Source organism: Vipera berus (genome assembly GCF_964194415.1).
Source record: "Vipera berus genome assembly, chromosome: 3".
NCBI classification, from domain to species: domain Eukaryota; kingdom Metazoa; phylum Chordata; class Lepidosauria; order Squamata; family Viperidae; genus Vipera; species Vipera berus.
Window position 1 is genome coordinate 80,164,042 of NC_138204.1, and position 11,360 is coordinate 80,175,401.

Sequence of the window (11,360 nt, forward strand, 5' to 3'; positions counted from 1 at the left end):
TTAGAATATACTGGGGCGTATATCTCAAGGGGGAAACAGATCAGATAACAAAATGTCTATAATAAATAAACTACTTCATTCACTTTAATCCCATCTCACCCAATCTATTTTTTTCCTTTTATTTAGTTTTCAAACTAGGAAGTTCTGGGAAGTTTAAGGAATAACTTTAGCAAAGTCAGCAAGTGTCATCCTAACATAATCACAAGACATAGATTGCATAATAAGTAGAAGCATTAAAGTTCTCTCTGCTTGTACATGTGTGTATATAATCTACCCCTATAGTGCCTAATCTAAATTACAGAAATGCTAGAAGGATTTTATGCATATGCAAAGCAATCCTGCATGTGTTTGCCTATCAGCAGGTCCTACTGAGTTTAGTGGACGTTGTACAGTGTAGTTACAACCATTGAATTACACTTCGAATTACACTGCCTCTCTGAGATGTTATGTATATCTATTGTTATCTTTTAAGGGACATTTTCAGCAGCATCTATCTTCTCTCCATTTAGATCTCTTGTTTTCTCCTACTTCTTGTCAACATTTTTATAGATAGGTAGGTAGAGATTTTATTTATTTATAGATTCAGGAAGAGAAGAACCAAACAAAAGCTGAACTTTTGTCCTAATTCTTTGCACACATTTGGAAAAGAGATGGTGCCTTAAAATGAAACGTACAAGGTTAACTATGCTTTTTCCTTAACTCTAATTCTGTAGGAGTGGGAATAAAACACATATTTAAAAATAAAAAACCTGCCAGGAACTCAATAAAACTCAGGGAATTCCCCATATTTGACTGGAGTTTCCATTCAAATAATAAAGGTCCAATAAGCCTTCAAGTTCTGCCAAGGAGGCCTAGTGTTAACTTCCTCAGGGGCCATTGATTTGTCAGACTGATCTAGGACAGAGTTGGCAGAAGAGCCTGGAGCTTTTCAAATTACAATTAGAACAAGGGAAAACCATGTTCAATCCCATCTCACACAATGCTGAAGAGGGCTGGCATGAGTCATCTCTCAAAGGGTTGTTATGCGAAGAAATGAGTGATATATGTACTGTAAAGAAATCCATGACAGCCATAAACAGTAGTAGTAGTAGATCTCTTGATGAATACTGATTTGTATTTCAAGGAGAACTTGAATCCCTCACACATTGTCATAGCAACAGTCAAGCTATTTATCTCACTCCCACCACCCCCAAAGTTAAGATCACCGAAAAGACTTAAGATAAAGAAAGAAAAACAGGCAAGTGGACTAGGATGTGAAAGAAGTGAGAGTCCCTTTCCGTCAGAAAACAGGAGCTGTAATTCTCGCTAATCAGTAGCATCCACAGGGGAAGTCAAAAAAGTCAAGATGACAGGAGTAACCTACACCTTTTCTATGTGTCCTGAGTTTACATACTTGTATAAAGAGGCAATGCTTTAATAGCACAGTCATGACTACCATCTTGAGTTTTCTGGGCCTCCTGCAGATGTCCCCATTGCTAACTATAGAAAACTAAATTTAGAACTTGAATAAATAGTTAAACATAAACTGCAAGTATTACACTTAGCAACAAAAAAGCCTTTTTTGATCCTTGGGAGTTACGAAAAAAACTGGGCTAATAAGAAACGAAACAAACACTGTTTGTTGGAATGAAAATAATGCCAGGTACCATCTAGCAATAAATAATTTTTATAAGAGCTTAGATGTGAGCAGAGCAATTTTTAAAACACATCTAATTTTTGCTCAGAATGAAATCCTAAACAAAGGTTCTATTGTAAATTATAACCAGGAAACCTCCACAAGTGATAGTGTACAGTGTCTACTTATACATATCCAGTGAAGGAGTGCTAACTTTTGCTTCCCCTGCAGAGTTTGAACTATTTGCTATGTAAGGCTATTCTTACTTAGGAGTAAATCCTTCTAAAGGAATATGCAGAGAATAGGGAACTTAGATCACGATTACTCCACACTAAAGCTTTTTTGTTCCACAAAGAAGCATAATTTAAAAGGAATATAGAATAAAATGAGTATTTATTTTAAAATCAAATATTTATTTAAAAGTTTTATTTCTAGCTATGTGAAGTAGGATTCAGATGAATTTAGTCCTCTGCAATATTTTGTGGAAGGAACTCATGTGTATTTAGGACAAAGTAGCTTAATGCAGGGTTTTTAAAATTTTGCTCTGCTCATTGTTGGGGTTCTTCAAGACCTTGATGAGATTCCATAAGAGACTGGACTTTTTTTAAAAGAAAAAATAATTTGAATAGCAATTTCCTAACGTAGAATGGAAAGGGTGGGCTCATCAGTCAGAACCTTCAAATTCTTAGGCAACATTTGTGGTCATGAAGACTCGCCACCTTGCCTCTTGATAGGGGTCCTGGATTTTTTTTAAAAAAAACTAACAGTTTCTATGGCCTGAAAAGATTTGGGGGGGGGAAATCCTGTTTTAATTTATAAGCTTAAACATAGCTAGAGGACATAGGGCTGCCAGATCAAAAAGGTATTTTATTTCACTGAGCATTTTTCCCAAATGTAGTATGGAATTGTTACGCATCATATTAGAACTTTTTTCATTGAATCCTACATTTTTCTGCCAACTCAAATTTCTTTTATCATGTGTTACAGTTCCTGTCATTACTAGTTGGACATCTAATGAGTGGAAAGAACTCAGATCTGTAGTTCCACCTTGTGGTTGTTGTACAATATTAGCATGTTTGTGTAAGATACTTCTGCTCCAAAGATTCTGTTAGGAATACTTTTATATTTCTTCATCATGCATATGTTTGAAAAAACACAGTCATTCAATGCCAATATACTACTTCCAATTATCTTCCTCTTCTTGTTCAAATCAAACGTTAAATGGCCATTTTCAAAATCTTCTAAAAATCTTCCATTAGCTTTTTCAAAAATAGGGAACTGGGGAAGTCACATTATCACAGCAAGGGGAAAACTAGCAAGTCTTAAGGCTAGATCTTCACATCCTGGGCAAGGAGAAAACTTATACCTGACATCAAAGACCTATAATCACCTAACAAATCCAAATCATAGGATTTTCTATGTATTTTTCTTGCTTAGTTTCATAATTTCTAATGTAATTAACAAGCACAGTCATGACAAAATCATCCATATGAAAGTTAAGACTTTCTTTCAGACCTCACTTGTTTATTTTTGGACTTTATACCTTCCAACCTTCAATCTTAAGATTCCCTATATAGATAAATATCATAGTTTCTACTCTCCAATTCCTTAAAAGTAGTTTGGAGATCTTTAATAATTGTTTTTCCATCTGCCAATCTTAAAAGTACAGAGAACAAGAAGACAAGAACATTGATTCACTGTTCTGCATCAAATTTAAAGGATTTATACTGTGCCTTTTCTATGAATGTTATCAATAAGAGTGAGGGTATTTCCAAACCACCCCATTCTCATTCCTAAATTCCTAGATCATGAAACAATTGGTGACTTCCACTATCAAGTAGGGAAAAATAAGTAGAAGAAAGAAAAGAACATCATTCAACCAAGGTCCCATCTGCTGAACAGTTTACCAGTCCTGAAATCACAAAAATCGTATCATGGACACTCCATTCAAAAGGGAAATAAATGAGTGTTACACTCAAGCTGTGACTCTACTTCAAGGTGGCCGTATGAATCAGATCAGTCCCTGAAAAGTTGTGAAGCTGTTTTTCCTTTTTAGCAGACTTGCTGGGATAGAAGGTAAGAAGTGGAATGAATGTCCACAAATGGGGAAAGAGACCATTCACAACTGTCTACTAAACTACTTAGAATTGCATCATTTCAAAGAAAATAGCATATACTCTGCTGGAGAGAAGTTCCCTGAGAATGGGCTCCAGCACAAGTCCAAAAGCTTGGAAGATTAAATATCTCTTCCCAGTGACCAACCCAGATTGGATCTTGAAAATAGTTTTATTAAATATTTTGGTATACTCCAGCCTGAACATATATAGTTCAACTCACCCGCTAAATGTATTAAAGTAATGGTGGTGAGATTATGCAGGTCTGAAGAAGTCCACACAAAGGCCCTCTTGGTAATTTTCTCAGTTACAATATGGCTTATGTAATTTGGGCTTTGTATCCTCAGGGGTCCTTACTATCATGAGTTGTGGGACTGGTCAAAACAACTTCAAACTAACTCCCTGCAAAACGGTGTTTGTAGATGACTGGCCAGGCTTGAAAACAATAGTAAATTGTCTGTGTTGGGGATCAACCTAGATTGAAAACTACCCCTCAAGCAATAAGTGGAAGCCATAGCTCAGAAAGTCCCTGCTTAGTTTTAGCTGGTATGAAAATTACAAATTCTTCTGGATTAAGATGTCTTTGCAAACTTGCATACTTAGATTACTTCCACACATTATATGTATATAGGGCTGCTCTGGAAGATGACTTGGAAACTGCAGTCACGTGGCAATTTTGACAATTGAGAAGAATAAGCAGTTTCATTGGTATAGGTTGAGGACTCTGAATGGACTAGCAATAGGTTTCCAGGCACAGTCAAAGACTTGATTTTAAGCCCCTTTTCTATTGATTCAGCCTAAAATTATATTTCTCTTCTGGTAGCCACATTACATAGTTGATTCGTGTTCAGTTTGTAACCCTTTATTATTCCAAAATCATCTCCACAAATATTATTACCATGCTAGGAGCTAAGACTAGTCACTCACTGCACAGTCTTCTCCTACAGGAGATACACTGACTAGCAGTATATTTCCAAATGCAATTCAACACGGTCATCACATGTAAAATGCAATATGGCTCAGGGTTTTGCTATTTACCACCCTTCTCAGATTCTGCCTGCCAGGTCCAAGGGAACAGACAACAAAGCTCTGTGCTCAAATCCAGGGCCCTGAGTGTGTGATGGAACCCCTTTCCTGCCCGAGTTGAGGGATTTTTTATGATTCTCTGGCTGATGTATGTATTTTATTAGTTTATATTTGTGTGTACATGTGCATGTGCATTTTGTGGGAGTGTGTGTGTATACATAAATATATAAATGTTGTGAGCTTCCCAGATTCATGTACAGGTAGTCCTCAACTTAGGACCACAATTGAATTCAAATTTTGCTAAGCAAAACATTTGTTAAGTGAATTTTGCCACATTTTACAACCAGGTGTTAAGTGGATCACTGCAGTTGTTAAATTAGTAACACTTAACTATCTGTCTTCCCCATTAACTTTGCTTGTCAGAAGGTCACAAAAAGTAATCACATGAGCCCAGGTCATTGCAACCCGCATGAGTCGGTTGTCAGGCATCTGAATTTTGATCACATGACTATGGGGATGCTGCAATATGAAAAATGGTCATATTTATGGTGCTGATTATCTTTGCAAACCAGTTAGAATCTTATAGGATTGCAATAGTCTGAACACTTTTAAGGAGATTTTCATACCTATGCATATGATCTTTGTTTCCCAAATATAAGTTTAAGTTTAAGTTTATTATATTTGTATACCGCCCTTCTCCTGAAAGACTCAGGGCGGTGAACAGGGCACATATAAAATACAAAGTACAAAAATTAAAAAGAGAATTAAATACAGAGCCCGAGCTAAAACAATAAATAATAATGTAAAACCACAATAAGAAACCCCAACACATCCCCCATCAGGCCAGGCCGGCTTGTTCAAATAAATAGGTCTTCAGATCGCGTCGGAAGGAGCGAAGGTCAGGCGCTGTCCGGAGCTCAACTGGCAACTGATTCCATAAGTCCAGGGCGCCCACAGAGAAGGCCCTCCCCCTGGGGGCCACCAGATGACATTCTCTGACCGGTGGCACCCTGAGGAGGCCCTCTCTGTGGGAACGCACAGGGCGGAGGGAAGTTGACGCCGGCAGCAGGTCATCCCCGAGGTACTCCGGACCCATGCCATGTAGGGCCTTGAAAACCATTACCAAAACCTTGAATCTCACTCGGAAGACAACTGGCAGCCAATGCAGCTCGCGGAGCAGAGGTGTATCATGGGAGTATCGGGAGACTCCCAACACAACTCTCGCGGCTGCATTCTGTACCAGTTGGAGCCTCCGAGTGGTCCTCAAGGGAAGCCCCATGTAGAGAGCATTGCAGTAGTCCAAACGAGAGGTCACGAGCGCATGAGTGACCGTACACAGGGCATCCCGGTCTAGATAGGGCCGCAACTGGCGCACCAGGCGAACCTGGGCGAAGGCCCCCCTAGTCACAGCCACTATATGGTCTTCCAAAGTAATACAACTTATCATTTTTTCTGATAAATTTCGTTCTGTTACTTATTTCTCTAACTTCTTAGATCATTTTGAGCATTATTTCTAACTCTTAAGATACTAAATATCAGCATCTGCAAAACATTAAAATGAAGGGCACAATTTTAAAAAATTATCATGAATCTGTCAAAAATAAATCTATCAAATTACAAGAAGAAGAAGATAATCTTTATTGTCATTTTTTTTTACTGTGGGCACAATGGCACACATCAAAAATGAAATTTAGTTCCCTGCTCTCAAAGTGAAACACATGACACACACCTAAAACATACTATAAACAACATATGTATAGACCCACACCCCTACATATACATAACAATAAAATATTAAATACTGGCCATCTTGAATACATAACGGAAGGAGGAAGCCTGAGAGTTCACAAGGTTAATGCTGTATGGAATTAAACTATGGCTGAATCTGGATGTTCTGCTACGGATACCACGAAGCTCGGGTAGCTTTGTTAGATTTGGGGAATGTAGAAATAATATATCTTGATTACAGCAAAGCATAAAGTGAAGTATTGTATGACAAGCTGATCAACTGAACATAAGCAATTAAAACTCCACCTCTTCTTAAATGGTTATGTTTGTGACAAAAAAATGAGATGTGGTGTCAATCATTCTTGTCCTCCACTACCATTTTTATGTGGTTAATCCCACCGCCCCCTGGCATATATCTCAGTATTAAATACACCATATCATCTGTAAATATATTCTGTTTACCTCTTTATCTAATAATATTAATTTGAAGAATAGAGGATTGGGTATTTTTATTTTTCCAGTATCCCAAATTTTTCCTGTTTGATGGAGAATTGTCAATGAGCATTCTTAATATAGTTTTTGAGTTAGTTGTGAAACTGAAATCCAGCCTACACTTAGCTTGCTAAATCAGGATGTCATGCAACATAGATGCTTTGCTGAAATATTACTACAATCTACTTAGAAACCACCTGAACAAAAATAAGGTTATTTTGGCAGATTTGCTGTTGACAAACCCATGCTAACTTCTTAGAATTGCTGTATTGTTGTCAGGGTGGTTACAGAGCGACATCTTTATGGTCGGCTCTATAATCTTTCAGGTATCAATGTCATATTAACTGTAGAACCCCCCTTTTTTTCTCTTTTTGAAGATAGCAGAAATATTTGCCCTACTTCAGGGATCAGACAAGTTCTCCACGAGTTCTCAGAGGTAATATGAAATAATACAGAAATAATAATAGAGGCTTAGCCAGACTTTTAACTAATTCCCATGCAAGGATGCAATTCCTTAGATATTTAAATTCATGATAAAAAGATGCCAAGCCTCAACCTTGCTCTTCATCTTCTCTTCATTGTTGCCTGGTAGAACATGTTGAATAGGAGTCAAGGAGCTTTCTCTTCTCTTTGATACTTTCATATCACGAGAGAACAAGCACATATTTTAGATTTTAGGGAAGCAAACTGTAATAAATAAGAGATCGGTTGGATTCCATTCCAGAAATGGGCATGGAGTAATAGAAAAAAAGAGGAACAAATGAGACAGAAAGCAGAATGATTGCAGGAAGAGAATGTGGGAGTCCAGTTTTGTTTTGTTTTTTACATTTTTTTTATTGAAAAGTTTTACAATACATTTTTAAATACAAACCCCCCCCTCCTCCCCCTCCCCTCTCCCCAACCCCTCCCTACCCTACCCTCCCCCCTCCCCGACTTCCCAGAGCTGAATACAGGGTATAAAAATACAAACAAGCATAATCTAAAATATGCTAACAACAATAAAACATTAAATTCTGTCGCACTTTAACTCTCCATCGTCAAAATATTAATAAAATAACTACTAACTAGTTATACATCATATAGATCCACTACTTATTCAAATGCTAAATGAAACTTTTTAGTCCCATATTTATTCTGAATATATTCAATCCATCTTCTCCATTCCACAATGTATCTCTGTTGCGATTGATCTTTCAAATATGCTGAAATCTTTGCCATTTCTGCCAAGTTAGAAACTTTCAAAGTCCACTCTTCTATAGTCGGCAGTTCTTCCTTCTTCCAATATTGCGCTACTAAAAGTCTCACTGCCGTAATTAAATTCAACATCAACTTAGTATCTATAACAGTAGTATGTGTAATAATACCCAATAAAAACAATTGCGGAGAAAACTTTATCCTTTTCTTAAATATCTTTTGCATATTCCACCAAATTTTAATCCAAAAAGCTTTGACCTTTTTACAAGTCCACCATATATGAAAATACGTTGCATCCTCACAGCCACACCTCCAACATTTGGGCTGGCAGTTCGGATACATACTTGCTAATTTTTTAGGATCTAAGTGCCACCTATAAAACATTTTATAAAAATTCTGTCTTAAATTTTGGGCCTGTGTAAATTTTACATTTCTAACCCAGATCTTTTCCCAAGTGTCCATTGTTATAACTTCTTGAAAATTCTGAGCCCACTTTATCATACAATCTTTAACAAGTTCCGTTTCTGAATCAATTTCTATCAATGCATTATATATCCTTTTTATATGTGCTTGACCTTGATCTCTAATTTGTTTTACCAAATTTTCATCAGTCATCGAAAAACCAACTTTCTGGTCCTCTTTCCATCTAGCCTGTAATTGCCCATACTGAAACCAAGTTTGTACAATCTTTTCTTCTTTTAAAATATTATATGCCTTTAATTGCCATACATTCCTCTCTAACCTTACGATTTCCTTATATGTAGTCTCATCATGTTTAAATCCCACATTTATATTTTCTATTGCGTGTTTAGGTATTGCCCAAATGGGTATCTTATAATTTAACTTATGTCTATACTTTTTCCAAACTCGCAACAGAGCATACCTTAAAATATGTATCTTAAACACATTATCCACCTTCTTATCATACAATAAATATGCATGCCAACCAAATAACAAATCATGACCCTCAAGATTTAATAATCTCCCTTGTGTTAAATTAAACCAGTCACTTATCGCTGACAAGGCAGCAGCCTCGTAATATAATTTAAAATTAGGCATTTTAAGACCACCTCTTTCACGCGTATCTTGCATTATCTTAAATTTAACTTGTGGCTTTTTCCCTGTCCAGACAAATTTATTAATTCCTTTTTGCCATTCCTCCAAATTTAAATCCTTTTTAAGTATAGGTATCATTTGAAATAAAAATAAAAATTTTGGCAAAACATTCATTTTCACTGCTGCAATTCTTCCCAATAAGGATAATTGTAATTTTTTCCAACTATCTAATTCTTTTTGTATTTTTCCCCATAACATTTCATAATTATTTTTATATAACTTCACATTTGAGGCTGACAGATATATTCCCAAATATTTAATCTTTTTAACTATTTCAAATCCCGTTAGCTCTTCTAAAACAGCCTTTTGTGATACTGTCATATTTTTAGACAATATTTTAGTTTTTTGTATGTTGATCTTAAATCCAGAAACTTTCCCATATAACATTATTATCTCCATCAATTCTACAACTGAATAATCCGGCTGAGTTACTGTAACAACCAGGTCATCTGCAAACGCCCTCAATCTATAATCCTGATCTCTTATTTGAATTCCCCTAATTTTTCCCGAGTCACGTATTTTAATCAATAATATTTCCAATGTTAAAACAAATAGTAGAGGTGACAATGGGCACCCCTGCCTTGTACCCTTTTCAATATTACATAGTTCAGTCAAACTGTTATTAACTATTATACGGGCTGTTTGCTTTTGATATATTGCCCTAATTGGTTGTAAAAATTTGTCCCCAAATTCCATTTTCTCTAATACTTTCATCAAAAATTGCCAATCCAATTGATCAAAGGCTTTTTCAGCATCCAAAAAGATCAACGCTGCGGGGATCTGATTGTTTCTTTCAAAAAATTCCAATAAATCTACAATATGTCTCACATTATTCTTCATTTGTCTACCACTTATAAATCCAGTTTGATCACCATGAATCACTTGTTGTATTACCCTCATTAGTCTATTAGCTAAGATTTTTGCAAATATCTTATAATCAGTATTCAAAAGCGATATTGGCCTATAATTTTTAGCTTGGGTAGCATCCTGATCTTCCTTCGGAATCAAGGAAATAAAAGCAGTCTTCCAGGATGGAGGTACCCCTCCTCCCATTTGAATTGTCTTAAACAATTCCCTTAAAGGTTTCACCATTTCTAACTGTAAGTTTTTATAATACACGGCAGTCAAACCGTCAGTACCCGGCGCTTTACCCACTTTTAATTGTTTGATTGTTAAAAGAATTTCTTCATCAGTTATCAATTGATTCATCCCTTCCTTTTGTTCTTGCGTAAGAACAGGAATATTAGCTGTTTTTTACATTTTTATCCTGCCTTTTTCTCCATACAACTCGAGGCAAATATATTACAATGAGTTAACACAATGTGCCTAAGTCACTACATATTTCATGATAGTTTATTGAGTAAATCATAGCTGAGTTTCTACAGTATTACAAAAGACATGTGGTTTACAAAACACAATGGCTGGGTAGGCACAACACTCCATGGCATAGAATACCAAGCAACCAAAGTTAAAGCAAGCCATGTTTAGCTATATAAAAGCCTAAGAATTTCCACTTGTGAAAAGCATTAGCCCACGTAGGCTTCCCTATGGGCCTCAGGAAGGTAGATGTAAAACTGGAAAGCATTAACTCATTTCCCCTTGATATTTTAATTATGGATGGGATTCTTCTGGATTATCCTGCTGTTTGAACGTCAACATACATGGTCCAATCAGCGTGGAAAGTTTAAAGAAAAGCCTTGGATAGAGATCATGCAACAAAATCTCAGAACATTTTATCAAGGATTATCAAAAAGAAGGCTAGATTTTCTTACGAAAGTGGAAAGTTAGAAACAGAGTTTAAAAGAAATGGAGGATATGAACTTTGATGGAGCACCCATGGTAATAAAATCTACTGAACCAGGGCTTTAATCACATTGCTGGAAAGCACCAGATTGGTGGCTTTCCTTAGCTCTGCTAAAGAGATGGGGCTTTTCCGCAGTCACTTGGATAGTACAGTTATTTTCTAGAGCAGTTAAAATTTCCTAATTTGACTCAGCTTTTTTAAAGGCTTATGTTGCCTCAATTTGCAGTTGATGCAAACCATGCTAAACCACGATTATTTAATCAGCATTTAC